Source organism: Dipodomys spectabilis, unplaced genomic scaffold, assembly GCF_019054845.1.
Source record: "Dipodomys spectabilis isolate Male_0828 unplaced genomic scaffold, ASM1905484v1 ptg000081l, whole genome shotgun sequence".
NCBI classification, from domain to species: domain Eukaryota; kingdom Metazoa; phylum Chordata; class Mammalia; order Rodentia; family Heteromyidae; genus Dipodomys; species Dipodomys spectabilis.
In genome coordinates this window covers 10,433,303-10,454,603 of record NW_024870758.1, presented here as the reverse complement: position 1 = coordinate 10,454,603, position 21,301 = coordinate 10,433,303, and the positions used below count along the sequence as shown (strand labels likewise).

Below are 21,301 nucleotides of genomic sequence, written 5' to 3'. Positions count from 1 at the left end.
ATTTCATATGTTTTATGTGGCATCTCACATTGCTCACTTATTATCTATGGTACCATATGAGTTCCCCTTTTTCAGGTTTACACTGCATATTTTAAGCTGCTGATAGTGTATGCAAGGTAAAGTGACATTTAGCTTTTTGAGCTAGTCTCACTTTTAGTATGAGAACAGTTTTTTCTTTTTTTTCTATGTCCTAAATCTTCTCACATTTCCCATTAAAACAATCTTACTAACATTGAACAAAGAAGTTCAGGGATTTGGCTATAGCAGTAATTGAAATGCATCAAAAAGTGGTGAATACAATAGAATTTTATTAATGAATGATCTACATTGGTTCCAGCTGTGTCCATGTGATTAGGCCTTCACCAGCAACAATGGGTATTTCCCTATTGCTTTTATTTGATTTCCAAGAATGTGTCATCTGTTACATCAACCACTGCCAATATGCCCCTGTAAAAGTGTTTTTTTCTCTTCTAAATTTCTGAAGCCTAAGTTGAATACCCACAGTATCCATGCCTAAATATTGTTTCTTTGAATAGTAGCCTAGGTGTTTATCTGAAAATCTTAGAATATATATTGTTTATTAAGTTGATCAGTAAAATTTTAAAAGTGTACTTGCCTGATGACACTAAAGATAGACTATTTTCACTTTTACTTTTCCATCTTAATATTTTATTACAGTGGTATAATGTGTTATAAGGTGGACAAGCTTGCAGATTGAAATGGGGATGGTCCAGATTGTTCCCTTCCTTAGACCATATGGTATAGTTCTAAAAGCCTTTTGTATGCTGTCTGTTCAGTTTATTGTAAACTCAATCTTTAGTGCACCTAAAAGATAACCAAATAAAAGTGAGCCTGTGAGAAAAGACTTTGTATCATGTAAGAAGTCCAGATCTATTTGTTTTGAAACAGATAACTTCAAATGAAATTGAAGTGAAATGAGGTTATAAACAAGGGAGACTTGTCATTCTCTGAATATTCTTGTGAGATCATACGGATTGTTGTAGATTGTCTTTGAATACTGGTTTAAAATGATAGCATTTATGTTATCTGACTATACTTATTATCTTTATTTATTCCATTCTTACAGAGTCAGGAAAAAGGAATGTAGTTCTTAACCTATTTTACAGTGAAAGCTTGTGCCTATGAACAGTGCTAAGGAATGTGTAAGCTGCAGATTTTATGTATGTTAAGGTTTTTGTTCACTGATCTCAGAACTTAGGCCATATTACTTCCTGAAATTTTATCTTTCTTAGCCATTACCTATATCCAACTATATTTCAAACATTTCTTTCTCTCCCCATCTATAACATACTATGGGTTCTATAAATCTATTTTAGGAAAATAAGGTAAGAGATTGCTTATCCCATATGCTGATTCTTTCTAAACTGGAAACTCTCCTTCTCCCAAAAGTAAACTACTGTTGGAGAAGAACATTAGACATTACCCACTGCTTTTTGGCACAGGAGTTTGGAAGTTGAAATTCTACCAAATGGGAGCAGGAGGAAAGAGAGCCTGTGAAGAGCTTGATTCTTTACTCTATCATTACCCTGAACCACTGAAAGGGTAACTGAGAGGAACTCAAATGTTATTGGAATGTGTAATTTTCCTTTGAATGGCCACAGTGAAATATATTTGAACAAAAAAGAGCAGAAAAAGTATTGTGGTATATGGAATTGGTGGTGATTGAAATTAATGGATCTTTTCAGCATTGTACAATAGAAATTATTCCAAGAACATTACATATTTAAAATTTGACCAAGAGAATGTACATAGAGAATTATCATTACCTTAGGGAGATATGGCATATCTGAAATATTATAATAATATATTAATGTCAATAGTAAGTGGGAAATTAATGATAAGTTATTGAAATTATTTTTATTTCTTTCAGCTAGTACTGGTGAAAGATAATACAGAAATTAAAGAAAAAATTGAAATTATTTTTATTCTCTAGCTAGTAAGGAGCAATCATAACCTAAATCAACAAAGAAAAAGCTTAAAATAGTTTAAGTCAAATAACTTCTCTTTGTTTCTTCCTTCTAATGATAAAATACCCTTGGATCCAAGTAGAAAATCCTAGTAAGGTGACTTCAATGAATAAAGGTCTTATTAGTCTATTTCTTGAAGAATTCTGAAGGCATTTAGTTCATAGGTAAATGATGTCAACCAGAACTCAGGTAACAGCTTCCTTTTCCAAGGCACTAGCACACAGCTTTTGTTCTTCTCAGTGGTTAATTGTCCACCTTTAAAAATTGTGTTTGCTTTCAAGAAAGAAGCAAGTCAAAGAGAAAGTTCAGAAGCTTTTTTTTTTTCTCATGGAGAGCTCCTTCTTTCCCATTTTTGGGTAGGGATAACTGCTCACAAAATTTTCTGCCCATATCTTACACAGAAATGTCTCACAACTATCCCTAGAATTAGAGAAATTGTATTCTATTTTTCCAACTTTTCTTGAGAGGAAGGCAAAAGAATAGAGATTAGAATTTGAACGAATGCATTAATAATCATCTGATGTATCTGTTATACTTCTTCAATTTTTTTGTCGATTAGCTGCTTTTATGTTGGGACTTTCTGGGTACTAAACTTATATAGTGACTTGATGATAGTTTTCTTTTTAATGCCTAATGTATATTTATTGGTATTGTGATGTTACTGTAATATTATTGTTGTCCACATGAACTGTAATTGGGCTATCTTGTGTTTTTACACTTAGTACAGCCTCTAGATATCAAGTTTCAGTACATTTTAAAAGATAAAAAAGGAAATGAAAATAAATATATTGTTTAATATTTTTGGTAGGCTACACATTAAAAAAGTATGGTAACACTTAATTCTGAAGGATTATGGAATAAATTGTTGAGTTCTTGTTAAGTGGACATCAGTGTAATCATGTCAAAGATGTCTTGAGTGAGGGTTATGGAAATTTTCAAAAATTATTTAACACTTGGGAACAAATAAAATAGTATTTAAAAATTCTGTGCATACATTGATCAAACAAATATTTTGCAGTATTAGGATTTCAGTTTTTCAACAAATATTCCATAAGAACTTATTTATTCTTAAAGACTTAAGAATATTTGATAGTTTATGTTACAGACATTGATTTACAAGACAGAAGTATTTAAGATTCTTAGAAGACTTATATGACTAGGGCATATTATATCAGATTTTATCTTCAGTGGAATTTTAGGTATATTATGTCTTTTAATTCTTCTTTTAATTTTTTTTTATTGTAAAAGTGTACAGAAGGGTTACAGTTACATGAATAAGGTAATGAGTACATTTCCTATCCAGCATTGTTATATCCTCCTTTGTTTTTCCCTTACCATCCCTTCTCTCCTCATCTCCCCAACTCCCCTTTCCCCCTCCAAGTTGTAAAGTTCGTTTTCTATATAGTGTCTTGTACATCTCATTGTTACATTGTTAAGGTGACAGCTTCATGTTTTTAAAACACATGCAAATTGTTATGTATAATAGGACTTGTCTTGTCCAAAAGAAATCTTGCCAGGCACCGAAGGCTCATGCCAGCAATCCTAGCTACTCACCAGGTTGAGATCTATTGATTACTTTTTGAAGTCAGGCCTGGCAGGCAAATCTGAAAGACTTATCTCCAGTTAACCTATAAAGAGCCAGATGTGGAGGTGTGGTTCAAGCTGTAGCAAGAGCACCAGGCCCTGAGTTCAAACCCACAAAAATAGAAACATAATAATAATAATAATAATAATATAAAAACCTGGAGAGGTCATCTTTACATCTGTTTGTTTTGAACTAACCTGCTGTAGAAGAAAGTAGGCAACCTCTTTATTAAAAATCTACAGATTGAATTGTGTAAGTTGGTAATGTGAACCAATGCCTCACCACTCTTCTAATGTCTTACTGAAATTCTCTTTATTCTGTTTTCATTCCTTTTCAAATTTTCACATTAGAGTACAACATGAACAACTCTTTACTATATCCATACAGCATCCACTATATAAGTGTTTTAATAAATTCCTCCCTTTTCATTCATGACGGCTTGTTGGTTGTTGCTACCTTAATTACTAAAACAACCTGTGCATGGATAGAACTTATCTCAAAGCAGGGAATGTATCCAAGTGTCTGGAACTCAAATTTTCTATCTGAACAGTTTACAGTTACTGAGAATAAAGGAAGCCTTTTTAACATTCAAAAACAGTCCTATTAGAAAGTTCTTACCTTATCAAAATGTAGGCAAGATAGATTCCAAGATTTTAATATGGATTTGGGTCTTAATAGTTATATTTGGCCCTTTAATGATATTTTGGTCATATATTTAGAAGTAATAATTTATAGGCTAACAGTTTGCATTTAAGAGTATTGTCTATGAATTTCAGCCCTCTGTCACTATTTTTACCTTACTCTTCTCAATAGTCAGTGTAATATTTGACTTATAGTGGCAGTTAAATACTTTAAGAAAAATATTTTAGTATCCCTGATAATGCTTCCTCATGTAAGTAGCTTTGTTCTTTTTTCCTCATTCATCTTTCATTTTATGCTTCCAAATAAGGCCTCATATTTTATGTGTTTTATATTTTATGGTTTATTGTGTGTATTTTCATATTCAATGTTATCTGCAATAATTTTACTTGAATAGCTAAAATCAGTAGTAATAGCTTAACAATTCTCACTGGATGTGATTATGCAATTATGGTAGCATCCCTTTCCTTTTTTAAAATGGAATATTGTGAGAATCAGTCATGTATTTTTTTTTAAGGTTTGGTATGATTCAGCAGTGAAGCTATCTAGTCCTTTCCTTATTCGCTTTGTCTTTTCTTTTATGCAAACATTGCTCAACTTTTTTGCTACTTATTGGCACTCTTAACCTCTTGAGCTATACCTCTAGTTCATTTGGCTTTCTGAGTGGAGATGGAGTCTTGCAGTTTTTTGCCCAGGCTAGCTTTGAACTATGATACTCTAGGTTTCAGTTTTGTGATGTTTAGTGTCTGGTGTCCATCTTCTGTTGGGAGATTTTCGTGTTCTGCCTCTGTTTCATTGCTTATTATGATACAGTTAAATTTTTTATACTGTCATGGGTTTAATTTTGGTAGGTCATGTATATCTCAAACTTTATCCATTTTTTTCTAGACTTTACAGTTTTGTAATATAAGTTTTTAACATTCCTTAATGATGAACTGGATTCATTTGTATTTGTCATCTATTTTACAAATTTATTAGTTTGGGTTTTCTCTCGTTCTTCTGGTTAGTTAGGCTTTGGGTTTATCATTCTTGTTTATCCTTTCAAATAGCAACTTATTGTTTCATTGAATTGAAGGTACCCTTTTAGCTTACATTTCATTTCTTTTCATCCCCTAATTTTTCTTTATCTTTTCTTCTTTTTTGGTCAGTTGTGAGGCTTGAAGTCAGGGCCTGGGTGCTATCCCTGCACTCTTTTGCTCAAGGCTAGTGCTTCACTTTGAGCCACAGTGCCACTTCCGGTTTTCTGGTGGTTAATTTAAGAATCTCAAGAACTTTTCTGCCTGGGCTGGCTTTGAACCTGGATCCTCAGATCTCAGTTTCCTGAGTAGCTAAGTACAGGCTTAAGCCACCAGTTGTCCAGCTCATCTTCGAGTTCTGAGTTTTGCTTGTTTTTGTTTTTCTAAGATATTGAGATGTATAACTAGGTTATTTCTATGGGTCTCCCTGAAGTTTAATGTAGGTAATTATAGTGATGAAGCCCTACAGAAAATTGTCTTTGCAGTAACCTAAAGATCATGTAAGTTGTGTTTTCATTTTCTAATTGATTTGAGAAAATTTAAAATTTTTTCTGTGATATCTTCAATGTCCAATTTATCAACCAAAAGTATATTGTTCAATTTGATTGTATTTTTATAGTCTCTAAAGATTCTCTTACTATTACTGGTTTCTTATTTTATTCTATTATGATCCTATAAGGTACTAGAAATTATTTTTCTTTGTGTAATTGTTAAGATTTTTTTTAATGGCCCAAATTTTGATCTATTTTTGAGAACGTTTCATAAGCTGCTTCTAAAAGTGTCTTGGTGAAATGTTCTGTTGAGTCCATTTGATGTATTGTCTAGTTTAATTCTGAAATTTCTTTGTTTATTTAATTAATTTTATTATTTGTAGGTCGTGGGGCTTGAACTTAGAGTCTAGGCGCTGTCTCTGAGCTTTTTTTGATCAAGGCTAGTGTTCTACCACTTCGAGCCACAGTTCCACTTCCAGCTCTCTGGTTGTTAATGGGAAATAAGAATGTTGGGGGAGGCAAGGAGATGGGAAGGGATTGTAAGGGGAAACAAAGGAGGAGGCAACAATGCTTGATAAGAAGTGTACTCATTACCTTGCTCATGTACCCTTTGTACGGTATTTTCACAACTAAAAAAAAAAAACAGCTAGCTAGGGTTAAAAAAGAAAAAAAAAAGAATGTTACAGACTTTCCTGCCTGGGCTGGCTTTGAACTTCACTTGATTCTGAGGACTTAGCTTCCTGAGTAGCCAGTATACAGGTGTGAGCCACAGGTACCCACTTGTTTTTATTTTTAAGTCTGGATGATCTAATGATGAGAGTGGGGTATTGAGATTGCCAATTACTATCATATCAGAAAATATCTGTCCCTTATTTCCGGTAGTATTCTTTTTTTTCTTTTTTGGTCGGTCATGAGTCTTCTAATGTGGCCTGGATACTGCCCCTCAGCTCTTCAGCTGAAGGCTAGCACTACCACTGGAGCCACAGTGCCACTTCCAGTTTTCTGGTTGTTTATTGGAGATAAGAATTTCATGAACTTTCCTGCCTGGGCTGGCTTTGAACCGGGATCCTTAGATTTCAGCCTCCTTAGAAGCTAGGGTTACAGGTGTGAACCACCTCTATTGTGAACCAATAGAGTGTTTTATAATATTGTGACCATCAACATTTGGTTCCATATGTACAATTAATGTGTCTTCTTGATGGATTGTTCTCTTTAGTAATACATGATGATCTTCCTTATTTCTTCTGGTTAATTTTGGCTTGATATCTACTTTGTCAAATAAATGTAGATATTAATATGACTTCTATTTGATTTTGACTTCTTCATATTTATACTTTAAGTTTTCCATTTTGCCATTAAAGTGTGTATACTGTAGACAATAAACAGTTGGATTAAAAATTATTAACCTTGTTTGTGTCTTTTAAATGGAAATTTAAGGTTATTAAATTTAATTACATTTAAGGTTAGTATTAAGAGGTATTTGCTAATTTGTAGAAATTTGCTATTTCTTTTTCCTTACTATTTGAGTATTATTTATTGTCTTTTCCCCTTATTCTTGTTAGAAGTTTGTGGATTTACTAAATTGAACATGTGTTTTCTCACTCACATTTGCTAATTTATTTCTCTCTGGTTTATCAACTAACCTGCTTAAGTTACCTTTGTTGTTTATTTTTCAGATTTCATATTTCTGTCTGCATTTTCCCCTCATCTGTGTGTATAATTCCTCTTTGTATCTTCTGCTTAAAGGCTTATTGGTCATGAATTGCTTTCATTTGTGCTTATCTTGGAAAGTCTTTATTCCTTTATGGATTCTAAATAACTTGGTATAGGAATATTGGTTTGGAGTTACATATTCTCAGTGCTTGAAATACATTCATATATTCCTATCTTTTAGGGTTATTGTTGTGATGTAATTCTAAGTTGACATTTTCTTTTACATCTTTCAGTGTTATTTCTTTGTTCTGTGGTCTTCACATGTTAACTACAGCATTATGTGGAGAGAGTTTTTTCTGGACCTGTCTAAATACTTCCTCTACTTGAATGTCCAAACATCTTTCCCTAGACATGGGAACTTTCCTGCTATAATTTTATTGAATATATGAATGTATTTTTATGCCTTTAATTTGTATGTCAACTCCCTTTTTTTTTTAAACTAACCTTTTGGCTCAGATTTGAAAGTTGTAGTTACTTTATTTTTTCATTATTGCTCCCTGAATATAATATTGTTTGATGTCTTTCTTCTGATTTTCTTTCCTCTGCTTCATCTAGTCTATTGGTAATGTTTTCCACTGTTTTAAGTTTTTGATTTATTAAAGTTTTTATTTCCAATATTTCCTTTTTTTTGTTTTGTTTTTTTAAAAAGTACCTTAGTTTACTTGTTGAATTTCTTATGAGTGTTACTGTCTTATGCAAAATGAATCACTTTCCTTACTTCATTTATTTGTTTGATTCCTTTTTGAAATCAATGATCCTGTAATTAATGATCTTAAATTCTTCAGCATTTCAACGATTTCAGTATTTTAGTTTAGTTATTGAGGTGATATAAATTTATAGAGGAGGCACATTGCCTTCCTTTTTCATATTTCTTGTGTTTCTATATTGTGATTTGTGCAGCAATGTTTGGGCTGCATCTCTGCCAATATTTTCTCCCTTTACTTCCCTCTAAAGTGCATTTGCAGTTCATACTTCTCACCTAATTAGATCTGTATCCATATAACTGTCACAACTACTTTCCAGGATTCAGGTTTATTCTTGAGATGGTCCCTCAACCATTGGAGGGCAGGGCAAATGTTTGGAATTTGAAGATATAAAATACAGAGTCTTACTTTACTCATCTAAGAGATTCAACTGTAAGACTCTCCTCTGATAATTACCAAGCTGTTAAATTAATTTAGTTTGAATTTTAGGAGAAAAGCAGAAGGAGATAAAGCTGCATTGTCACATTTCCTCAACTCTATATTCTGTGGTCTTTTTTCATTTTGTTGAAGAAAGGCTAATAATTGGTCCAACTTTGAGACCCAGATCTAATATCTTACAACAGTTACCACTCTGTATTTAATGATATCCACTCCTGAGGTGAGATATTGTAATTTGACCTTCTTAATGTCACAAAGTAGTGTAATTTAAGTGCAATCATTTAACAATTCTTGATGAGTAAAACAAATCTGTTTATTCTTTCAACAGTGCAAACCTACCTGCAAATACTATCTGCAAATGCTAAATATATTCTCTGTTGAGGCCTTACTTTTCTTTCTTGGATCACTTTAAATCCAGATCCACATAGGCAGTCTTCTTTTGGTCTCTATTGAAATTATCATCTCATCATCAGTATGGCCTTGTTTGCCAGCTCTATACCTACCCAGTCTTCAGTAGCCACTATTCCCTATTCTACCAAATTATTTTTCTTTATAGGTACGTCTGTCTGACAGCATTTTTTTTTTTTTTTTTGGTCAGTCGTGGAGCTTGAACTCTTGGCTTGGGTGCTATCCCTCAGCTGTTCAGCTCAAGGCAAGCACTCTACCATTTGAGCCACAGGGCTACTTCCGGTTTTCTAGAGGTTTATTTGAGATAAGAGACTCACGGAATTTCCTGCCCAGGCTGGCTTTGAACCGAGATCCTCAGCTCTCAGCCTCCTGAGTAGATAGGATTACAGGTGCCAGCCACCAGCGCCCAGCTGTCTGACATAAATTTATATGATGACTTCTACTTCACTTCAATTGAGATGAGATTGTTATATATGAGGATCGTTGCTTAAACACATGGAATAATTATGGCTAAACATATAATAGGCACACAATTTGTTAAATACATAACTGGTGAAGATAAAACTGACATTTACATAAAGAAAAAAATAAAATAAGAGTAAAAAAGAAAAATAAAGAAAAAAATAAGAAACTTCTGTAAGGATTGTTTTTAAATGCATGAAAGCTCTGGTATTGTGGTTATAAAGTTTGTGATTTTTAAATAATTAATATTGCTTCCAGGAAATAAAAATTCTATTTTCTATAGGATTGCACTCAAATCTAATTATAGATTAGTATTTGTTTTAAAAAATTTGAATACTAAATATATCTAGTAAGAAAACACTTTTATTATCCATGCCAGCTTAATTTTAAGGCAGTGAAATGGAAGACTGTCATGTCAGTAAGCAACTTATTTTCAGTTGTGAGAGCAGAATACTTTGAATATTGAAATTGACTTTTGAAGATGGCTTTACTAGAAAATAATCTCTGTTTCCATACATTATGCAATTGCTTCTGGGTTGGAAGAAAAGTATGAAATATAACTTAAAGAGGTAAGGCTGTTGTGTATGAATTGGCATTTGACAAATACATCAGCAGGAGGGTCAATCAAGCCCAATATAAATGGTTTGTCTTGTAATATTGAATGTTTTCAAGATGACCTGATTAAGAAAATATTTTTTATGTATATTTAGAGCTTGCAGAGGGATTCTGAACTGCCATGAGTTTAGACAAATATTATCTTTTGTATATTGTATCTTTTGGCAAATCCACATGGATATTTTTCTAGAAATCTTAAGTTTGTGATTTGGCAGTAAAATGTTGGTTATCAAATTGATATTATCATGTGGCTTTTAATGTCATCAGAATTTTCTTTGGGAAACCCATGAAAACTAATTTTTTCTCACTATAAACCTTATCAGTTTTCTGCAAGGTCAGAGTACTAATGTTGAAGGGGATCTGCTTTGGGACAGAGAGATTCACCAAAGTGGCAATAAAGTTAAAAAAAAATGCCATGTTGCACATTCCTAAGATTAGGGATTCTTTTTTGAATATGGAAAGTAATATATTGGTAGGTATTCTTAGTGCCTTTTAAAATAGATGAAATTAGTTTTATTCTTATAAATACATCATATTTTTAAATTATTTTTTGTGTTTTCTGACAATTACTTCTTATTTGAAAACTTTTAATGGGAGATTTTTTTTCTAGAAAATACATATTTTAGAATTCATTGTTTAAATTATGATAAAATAGTTATGCTGAAGCACAATTCCAGAAAAACAGTTGTATCTTATTACTCTAAAATGAACTTGTTGTTTAGATTGTAAAATGTGTAAGTTTCTAGGATTAATTTAAAATTATGTCTCTGTTAGGTTTAAATGGCCACTGGTTAATGTTATATAATCTACATATTACAGATATATAAATATTGGAGAAATTTGAGTAGTTACGTGATGAGACACTCTATTGAAATTGCAAGACTGTGTCTCTATTAATCAGATAAATATTTAGCCACTTCATTTCATTTGTTAACATGTGTAACACATATGGCTGATTATGAAATAAAATTTTTCTGCTTCCTTAATGTAAGACACTTCAGAAATTATGTGTGAAACTACAAATTCTTTCAAATTTTATTAACCCAGTTAAATATTGTCTCTCATTTCATTATTTAAAGTGTAAATGAATCTTAACATCTTACCTGAATTTTAAAACTTTAGGGTTTGTCCTATTTTTCTGTTCAAAATAACATGAACACAAAACAAACATTTATTTTGTAACCTACTCTGTTAAAGTACCTGCAACTTACTTATATATAAAGGTCTTGATCTGTGTATAATTATTTAATAATTCAAACACATTTTAAAGTTAATTGAGAATTACTTTTATTTCATTCATTACACAAAAATTATTTTCAAAACCATATTGTAGTGCTGTAAATTGCTAAATCACGATTAGTTTTAACCCTTGATTAGTTTTTTAATAAGTTTTTTTTATAGTACTAGTAGTTAGAGTAATTTGAGAATTACTTGCAAGCTGCTGGGAGGGAGTCAGTCTTCAGTAATTGAGAAGTAGTTGTTAATTCAAACAACTTGGCTTCTTTCTGTAAAGTTAAATAATTTATAGTTTCTTGGAATTGAAGAAAAAAATAGTTAATGAAGAAACATATTCAATAAAGACAAGGTGAGCAATAAATGACGCACAATGGCAGCACCACTGATTGTTTATATCTTCCTGTGTACATGTATACATGTATATATCTTTTATTTCATTTTATACTTCATGTTGTTAATAGTGCAAACAATGTTTCATGCCAGTTACTATACCTTATTATTATTATTATTATTATTAATTTTTTTTTGGTGGAGTGGTGTAGGAAAGAGAAACCCTATGCTTACGACTAGACTATCTTTCCTCCTTCCTTCTCTCCCTTTTTCCCTCCCTTCCCCCTCTCCCTCCCTGCTTCCCTTCTCCCTCCTTCCTTCCTTCCTTCCTTCCTTCCTTCCTTCCTTCCTTCCTTCCTTCCTTCCTTCCTTCCTTCCTTCCTTTCTTCCTTCTTTTCCTTCTCCTCCCTCCTTCCTTCTTTCTCCTCCTCTTCCTCTTCTTCTTTTGCAATAAGGCTGTTTTCTATTATAAGTTAGTTTCACAGCCTTTATGATGTTTTTGACAGTTACGGAGATTTAAAGGAATATTACTTTGTGCACATATCTGTATCTGAATTCTTTTATCTAAATTCAGAGATTAATATCTTTTATTCAGTAAATCTGACATATATATCACATATGTGTGACATAATTATGACATCATAATTAGTGGAAGTGTTAATCAATTAAAAAATAATCTCAAAAACAGTAGCTAGGATTACAGGTGTGAGCCACTGGTGCCTGGCTTGCCAACAACTTTTGTTCCTTTGTAACATACAAGTATTCTGATAGATACAACATGTACTGTGGCACTTACAAAATTTGAAAAATGTAAAATAGTTTATCTGGTAATTTAAATTTAATTCTTACAAAAACAGTTTAGAAAATAGGTAGGGAAACTGATATTAGAGCATTTAGCAAGAGGATTAAGACGAGAATATTTCAGTTCTTAAGATCTTACACACACACACACACACACACACACACACACACACACTCACACACTCACACAGGATAGAGCCACAATTCCTAAGCAGCCTTGTTGTTTTGAACATACAGTTTGCAAAGTGTGAAATTACATTCTGAAGAGATAAGCATGCAGAGTATGAGTTTGAGTTGTTTGCAAAGAATACTCAGTGCTGTAGGCTTTCTGCTTCATTAGACAAAATATTTATATGATTGGAATGTTGCCTTGAAAAACTTGTTGATAAGAGATAATAGTGACAGACAAGGACTCCAAATAGATAAATGTCATAGGGCTAGCTCCAATCAGAATACTTTGAGATATTGCTACTTATCATTTAGTCATTGAAAGTGTGTCAGATGATAGGGGTAAGTATGTTTTCCTCTCCAGAAACTTTGGAGCATAATAGGCTTTCTACAAACTATATACAATTTACTATGAAGACCTTTGCTCAAGTCCTAAAAAGTTATGACTTGGAAATTCTAGTATTAGCAATCTGATTCTTTTCCTTATAATAGTGAGTTGCTTATAATATGCCTCTTGTGACATTAAAAATAGTAATACAACTCTCTCATTATTACATCTGTTACTCTCAAATTTGCCCAGCCCTGGTTTTTAAACTGGACTGTAAGGCTTTAACATTTTTATATTAAAAATCTCTAGACATCTAATTTTTCTATTGTCGGAATCTTATCAGCAACTATTTTACACCATTTGCAAGTCAGAATATTTATGAAAATATATGGTGACAAGAAAAAAGTGTTATAGTAGCAAGTTGAAGAAAAAGTAGTATTAGAGCTTCTTATGCATTTCTGTGTTTAGACTGAATTTGAAAATGAGAGAAGTAATACAAAAATGAAATACTCATATATATATTTATATAGTTTTATTAATATTTGTCTTAAATGAACAAATCTGGTACTTTTTTTCATACTTTGTTATTACTGCTTCAGAATCTTTTACTAAAGGTTGATTTTACTTGGTATAATACAAATATTAAGAACATTCAACTTTCAAACATATCTGCTTTTTCTATGGAAACTTATCTTTTGTCAAATGTTTACCTGATATGCTTTGGCCTTCTTTGTTAAGATTGTGTGTGTGTGTGTGTGTGTGTGTGTGCGTGTATGTGTGTGTGTGTGTGTGTGTGTGTGTTGTTTCCCTTCACTGATGAGTCAGATTGAGTTGTGAGATTATGTTCTTTTCATTTTACATTGGAAGCTACTAAATCCAGAACTTTATACTCAGTGATACTTATTTCAACTTATCACATGAATGCCATCCATGTTTGCTTTGGTTACTGTGCTTCAAATAGGATTTGAGTATATTTTTGTGTTAGAGAAATATTGCTATTTTCGTTTCACAATTGACTAAAAATATGGTATGTGTGTCCAACTTGGAGATGGAAACTTCTCATTAACTTTTTATTCGATTAATTTCTATCAAGTTCTTACAAGTTGGTTGCACGAGATTGGTTAATGCCAGTATGGTAAAGAATCTGTTCTTCCTCTTACTCAAATTCATTTGTTGTATGCATTTGTAATTACCCTTCAAAAGCTAAGTTAGAGGTAAAGTTGGCCTTGAGTCAAAAGTAATATGTAATATAATAAATGTAATATAATGCTCTGTTCAATAAGAAATATCAGTTTAGTGATTTAACCAGTTGACTTTTAACAAGTCATAGATTTGGCTGTCTTTGGGTTATATATTCTCACAGAGTCAGTCAAGATAGGTAAGATAGTTGCTGATGGCATGGAACATAGTTTCTAAACTCCTTAATAGGGCTGTTGTACAAACTGTTCTCCTTGGATGAAATGTATCATTTTGAATACAGTGAATATGCTACCGTTAAATTTAGTTATAGAATCTGTGCATTAATATTAATTAGTAGTAGAAGGTAATTGTGGGTGCTATTGGATGAATTAGGAAGAAATTGTTAAGGCCATTATAAAAAATTTTAGGCTTGTTGACTTAACACACATGCATAGAATATGTTCTGTTTGCTGAGTCCTGGGGTATATGATAGAAGAAAGCAGATCTGTTTAATGTCCCCATAGAATTTAGTGTCCCATAGAATTTAGTGACATTCAATGGTCATTCATATAAATATATCCTTCATGTAATGACAGCTACAAAGAAATAATACATGTTGTTTTGTGAAGGGGATGTGGACATTGATGATAACAATTAAACAGAGCTATGTACCTGACTTACTTTCTACTCAAGCCTACTTTTCCTTCCATCTACTTTATCTTTTATGTTTTTACCCTCTTTCCCCTTGTCTTCTTCTCTTCTTCTTCCCTCCCTCCCTTTCCTACCTCCTTGGTCTTGAACTCAGGGCATCACTCACTTGCTCACATTTTTCAGTCACTACTTAAGCCACGATTTCAGGTGTTTTTGCTAGTTAATTTATAGTTGATAGTGTCTGGAGAACTTTTCTGCCCAGGCTTGCTTTGACCCAAGATCCTCGGATCTCAGTCTGGTCAGTAGCGAGAAGTTAAATCTTTCTATTTTTTTTTCTTTTTTGTTGGTTGAGGGGCCTAAACTCGGCCTGGGCACATCTCTCAGCTCCTCAGCTCAAGGCTAGTGCTGTAGCACTTGAGCCATAGTGTCACTTTCTGCTTCTGTGGTACTGAGGAATCAAACCTCATGTCTGCAAGGCAAGCACTCTACCACTGAGCCACCTTCTCAGCCCTAAATCTTCCCTTTTTTTTTGGTTTGTAATGGGGCTTAAACTCTGGGCCTGGGCATTGTCTCTCAGCTCTTCACCTCAAGGCTAGTGCTCTACCACTTGAGCCACAGTGCCACTTCTGGTTTTCTGAGTAGTTTATTGGAGTTAAGAGTCTCAACAGGCCTTTCCTGCCCAGGCTGGCTTTGAATGATAATCCTCATATCTCTGCCTTCTGAGTAGTTAGGATTATAAGATTGAGCAACTGGCGCCTGGCCCTAAATCTTTCTTAATATAGGAACTTGAATACATTTTTTCCCCTCTATAGTTCATAAGACCTTTTATTCTAATTAAAAAGGTTGAAGTGAAGGATAAGGATTGTGGTTTGAGAGGAATGATGAGTATCCATTTAATATTACCACACTAAATTCACAAGAATCAGTTTTAGGTGATGGACATTGCTGATACTCTAGATTTCAAAACTGTTGGAAAGTATAGTTAGAATACTATATGTGGTCAATATACCTTTTCTATAGTGTCATGTGTATACACACATATATTTCCTATAAAATGAACCAGGATATGTAACATTTATGTGTTAATAATAAGCTTTTACATGTTAATGATTATTAAACATTTACATTTGGTCTTTATACTCCAAAGAGCAGAAAATGTTTCATGTAGTAAGATTACATGTGTGCAGTGAGGTTTGATGGGCCAGATGTATGAATATGAGGACCTTAAGTCCCTGTTTTTTTATTTACTTTTTAGTGCCAGTACTCTTTCTTTTTTTAGAAAAAGAAAATTTGTTAAATTGGATTCTAGTAGTTCACATCTGTAATTCTAGTTACTCAGGAAGCTGAGATCTAGAGGATTGAAATTGAAGGCCAGCTCTGATAGAAAAGACTAGACTACATTTCCAAAATAACTGATAGAGTGCCCTGTTAGCAAATGTAAAGCTTTTAACTCAAACTCTAGTATTGGTTAAAACAATTAGTTAAACAATAATGCTAGACCTTTTATTTCAACTATAGTTCTGTGATATACCTTAACTTCATTACTTGCTTATCTATCTTCAAATGGATCAACTAACCCAGTTTTTTTCCACCGAGCTGCTTTTCAACCCATTTCAAGAGCTGAAACATTAAAGACAGGCCATCTCAAGAAAGCAAATGCATTATTTATGTTGTCAAACATTTATAAAATGCATAATTGTAGGGGTGAAGTATTTAAAAATGCCTTTTTTTCTTAAATACAAGCCTGATTATTAAATGTGGAATGGAATCTCCAGATTGACAGTGAGGGAATTGAATTTGACCCTACTTCTACTTCTAAAATTAAAGTAAGATGATAGCTCAAACAGTATAAAACTACAGGTGATTTTCAAAATCCATAGATCTTGTAGATACTCTCTTAGGATATGAGACTTGTGTTGGCCTAGAATTTAGTTGCTTATCCTGTTTGTCCCATTTCATTAATTATTGTTAACTTTTACTCTATCAGTAAGTTAAGGTGAACATTTCAATTTACATGAAAAACTTATTATTTCCTATACATTTGTGTCTCTGTGCCAGTAACAAAAAGAACCAGTACTTGAGAAGAGAGTACAATAAAATGTGTTCACATAAACTTTTTGCTTAATAAAGTAGACCTCAGGAGTTAAGGGAAGTTATTCATAGGAAGTGCAGTGCTGCCTAACATTTATTAACTCAGTCTTTGTTAAATGAAAGCAGTGTTACTTTAAAGACAGAATAAATCAACTTCCTGTATCCTCCTGATTTTCAGTTCAGTTCTATGACAACCTTCTAATATCTAGTATGTACAGATCATGGGATAGCCCTCAGGAAAATGATGACATGATTTTTCACAGACCCATAGAGAAATAGAATATGAATATATAGAGTACTATACATACTGCACAGAATAGAAAGAAGGTTATATTGAAGAGTTCAGGGAAAGACTTCATAGCAATAATGACTCAGGGGCAGAAATTTTAACAAAACCTCATCAAGTGGACCCAAAGAGAAGGCTGGCTGAGGAGATGTAATGAAGCCCTAGAAGAGTAGAGCAGCTGTGTGAGTATGAGTACTTGATATAGCTACCCCGCAGTCTGGCATATGGAGCCCCAGAGTCTACAGTGGGAGAAAGGGCCTGAAAACGAGTTTTAGTTGCCATTTATATGGCTTTGGATTTAGTTTTCAATTGATGGAGACATTGAAGATTTTTGAGCAGGTCTTTTCATGATCGGATTTCCGTTTTGAAAATATTTTTGTGATTGGCTTTTAGAGAATGATACAGTGGGAGCAAAACACTATGATAGTTAAAAGGGTTATGCAACACTTTAAGTGACATGATGCATTTTCTGGTGTAAAATTTTCTATTGATTCATAATTATGCTGTACCATTTAAAAGTGTCAGCAAATTGAAAATATTTTTAGTATTCAGTGGAATTAACTCATTGCTATTTTTGTAGTTTGAAATTAGTAAGTTAATAGCAATGAAGAGTTGAAAGAAGGTTGGTATTTTGTCAGTGAAATTGAACAAGTAGGCTTCTTACAAAAGTCTCATAGTTACAATGAGCTATATAATATGAAATGTAGAATTAAAATTTGAAAAATGAATTTATATATACATCAATTTATTTGTAGAGATTTTGTATATATGAAAATAACTGATATAATGGATATTTAAGTTGCATTTGAGACTTGAATATCATAATTAAGAATTTACATTAATCCAAGTCTTGGACCAAATTATATACATATATATATTATATTTTGAAGTAGAAAGTTAAATCCCAAACCAAGAAAGAATAAGCATATTTATGTGAGATAATTAAACAGACACATATTCATATAAAATTGTTACTTTGCAAAAAACTTGTATTTAAAAGATCATTGTAGCTCATAATTGCAAAAGCACATTAAAAATAGCTTTAAATGGTTTCCTCAATGATATAGCATCAGTAGCTTTCTACCAAAGCTGATTTTGATGTATCGATCTTTAGTTCTTTGTCATTATGACTAGAAACAAAAGTCAGAGTTAAAGAAATAAGAACATCTGTAACATTGTAGAGACATTAAAATATTAGATTGCTCTATCTTTGAAATTTTTTGTAAGGTTTTGTTTCTGTTAAGCATGTATGGTAGGGTAATATGCAAATACTACCAAGCAAACTAATGTTTTTTAGTTTATAAAACTACAGCCAAATGATAGGCTAATGGATGATTTTTATTAGGCTTAATCTGCAACTCAAACTAGGAAATAGATTTGTTCCTTAGAGTATGTCAGAGGAGACAGTATTAAGATACGATTGTTAGTGTGTGTTATTGTAGACAATACTTTAGTCTTAAGATTTTGTTCAGTTGTTAGCTCTTGTTTATTTGTATAGAAGAGTTTAGAAAGTACAACTGTTTAGCAGAATATATGTCTTCATCTTTTTTTGTATGATAATGGGATGCACTACGTTGAGGAATTTTTAAAAGAAATATTATTACTTCATACTCAGTGGGTTTTGTTAAGGGAATCATTGGTGACATGTCTCAAAGCAGACATATTTTCATGCCTGTTTAATTATAATTCCAGTTATTTTAACAACTGGGGTTTCCCTGATGAATCATTAAGATAAGTGAGTGGGCTGGAAGGCGATGCTAACTTTTCTCAATATTGCCTTATATTACTCTTTTGGTAACTAGCTGCTTTTAAAATATGGCCTGAGTATCAAAGGTGCCCTGTGTCTTTTATATACATTTTTCTAATTTGAGGAGGGGAAGGGAAATAACAAAATGCTGAAACAAATTTTCAGGTTGACCCATTTCACTGTGTTGAAAATGAACTTTACAACTTAGGGGTAGAGGGAGGAGTTGAGGAGGTGGGGAGGGAAGGGATAAAAGGGAAAAACAAAGGAGGGGGTAACAATGCTCAATAGGAAATGTACTCATTACCTTACTCATGTAACTGTAACACCTCTGTACAATACATGCCATAGCAAATGATATCTTTGTTATTGGGAAAAAAAATATGGTCTTTGTATGTTGGAGTCAATGGGTGGAGGTGCAGAAGAGAAGGATGAAAAAGGGTCAGTCAGATAATACCAGGTAAAACTCAAATGACTTGTTAGAAAGGCCTACTCAAGGGCTGGGAAGGTGGCTCAGTAGTAGAGCGCTTTCCTTGCATGCCTGAGGCCCTGGGTTCTATTCCTCAGCACCACAGAAGCAAAAAGAAAAAAGCTGGAAGTGGTGCTGTGGCTCAAGTGGTAGAGCGCTAGCCTTGAGCTAAAGAGCTGAGGGACAGTACCCAGGCCTAGAGTTCAGGCCCCATGACCAGACCCCCCTCCCCCCCCCCCCCCAAAAAAAAAGAAAGGCCTACTCAAAATTCACTTTTCCCAACTTTAAGTCATCTAGGTTTTAAGATCATTTTTCTCAGTCAGTCTCAACTCTAAAAATACTGTATGCAGGTAAATAGAAAACTTATTTTCAGTAATTGAAAGTTTAAGGCATCAGGTATATTGAGATTTTTCTGTGAGATTAGTCTGATATGTGTTGGATTAAAATTTAAAATCATTATTACTGAAACAGTTAAGTTCCTGTAACTAATAGCAAAAGGCATATATTGACTATATTAGCACAAGAGTTCCTGTGTTTAAATTATTATTGGTATTTTGTTGGAAAATTATTTGAATACCATAGTTAAATGAGTTGACATTAAATATAAAAATTAATTATGCATTTCTGTTAAAAGGGTTTTTTAAAATTGTCATATATCATGTATACTTAGCATATGTTTTTCAACCAATCAGTAAATGGAACACTGTAGAATTCCTGTGTTCTGTTAAAATATTTTTTTCAATTGCCACAGAAAGAGTAGATGCAAGAGGAGGTAGACAAAAATATAGTTCACCTTGAAACTGATCATGGCTCAGGGAATAAAGAAATCGGGTCAAGCCTAAAATAAATTCAGGTATAATGACAAAGTATTTTAATAACATTTCAAAAATATTCACAGAATTGGTTTCAGGCTACTTTTGTTCTCTCTTACCAACATTATTAATTTTTAATTGAGATGATGCTAATGGCACTTTTTCATTTTGGTCAAAATGTTTTTATTTATATAATACTATTCTGATTTTTTTCATTCTATCCTTTTGTACTCCTATTAATTGTAAATATAAACTTTTGTAAGGTAGGTGATTCACAAATAGATCTGTTAGCCCTTTGATGATCCTTAGAAATAGAATTTGAAAAGATATAAAATTTCTATGTCACAGTACCATTTTGATTCATTTTATATTGCCAGATTTAATGGCTAGCACTTAACTATGTATCATTAAATCATAGTATTGATAATGAATTAAACTTTCATGAAATTTTAATAGTATAGTAGACTGTCCGTTTATCTGCTATCCTTTGAGAATAAAATGTGCTGAAGAAATGAGTTTTCTTTAACTGACTATGGAGCTTACTGGTTTAAGCAGAAAAACCTAAAAGTCACTAAATTGTATCTGAACATTTTATGTTCTTTAAGGTATTCTTAGTGCCATGTAGTTAAACCATGGTGTTTCTGCTTGGTATTTATTGTACAACCTATTATATATATTTATATATATATGTGTATTTAAATATCTATACATATATATGTATAGATATTTAAATGGCACACTTCTGATTCTGATAAGTTACTTGATTTCCAGTTGATGGTAGTACTTGTGACAAAGCTTTAACCAAGTCATAAACTCAGGCACCTATGATGTATGATCCTATGTATGCTTATCAATATCTTTTGTCACACAAGTAGCCATAGGCTCATTCCCTCAAGGAGACCTTGTCTTTGCTTTAGAGTTTTCCCTTTTAACATGAAAATACTATTACTGGTCCTTCCAAGCACTTTTTCCTTGCTTACCATTGTTAGTGATTTAAAAATGTTTGTATTCATTCTGCATACTTGTAAGGCTCTTGTGTTATCAGGACATCTGTCTGCAGTTTTCTCTAGTATTGAAAGCAAATAGTGCTCTGCCTTTTCATTTTACACTGTTAAAGCAAAGTGATTTTTACAACCTCCTGCCTATT

At 32.7% G+C, this 21,301-nt stretch overlaps 1 protein-coding gene across 6 annotated transcripts in view; it reads left to right on the top strand.

Moving 5' to 3' along the window:
- Positions 1–21,301, top strand: part of Gtdc1 (glycosyltransferase like domain containing 1) — a 355,236-nt gene that overhangs the window by 76,494 nt on the left and 257,441 nt on the right. The window lies entirely within an intron of this gene.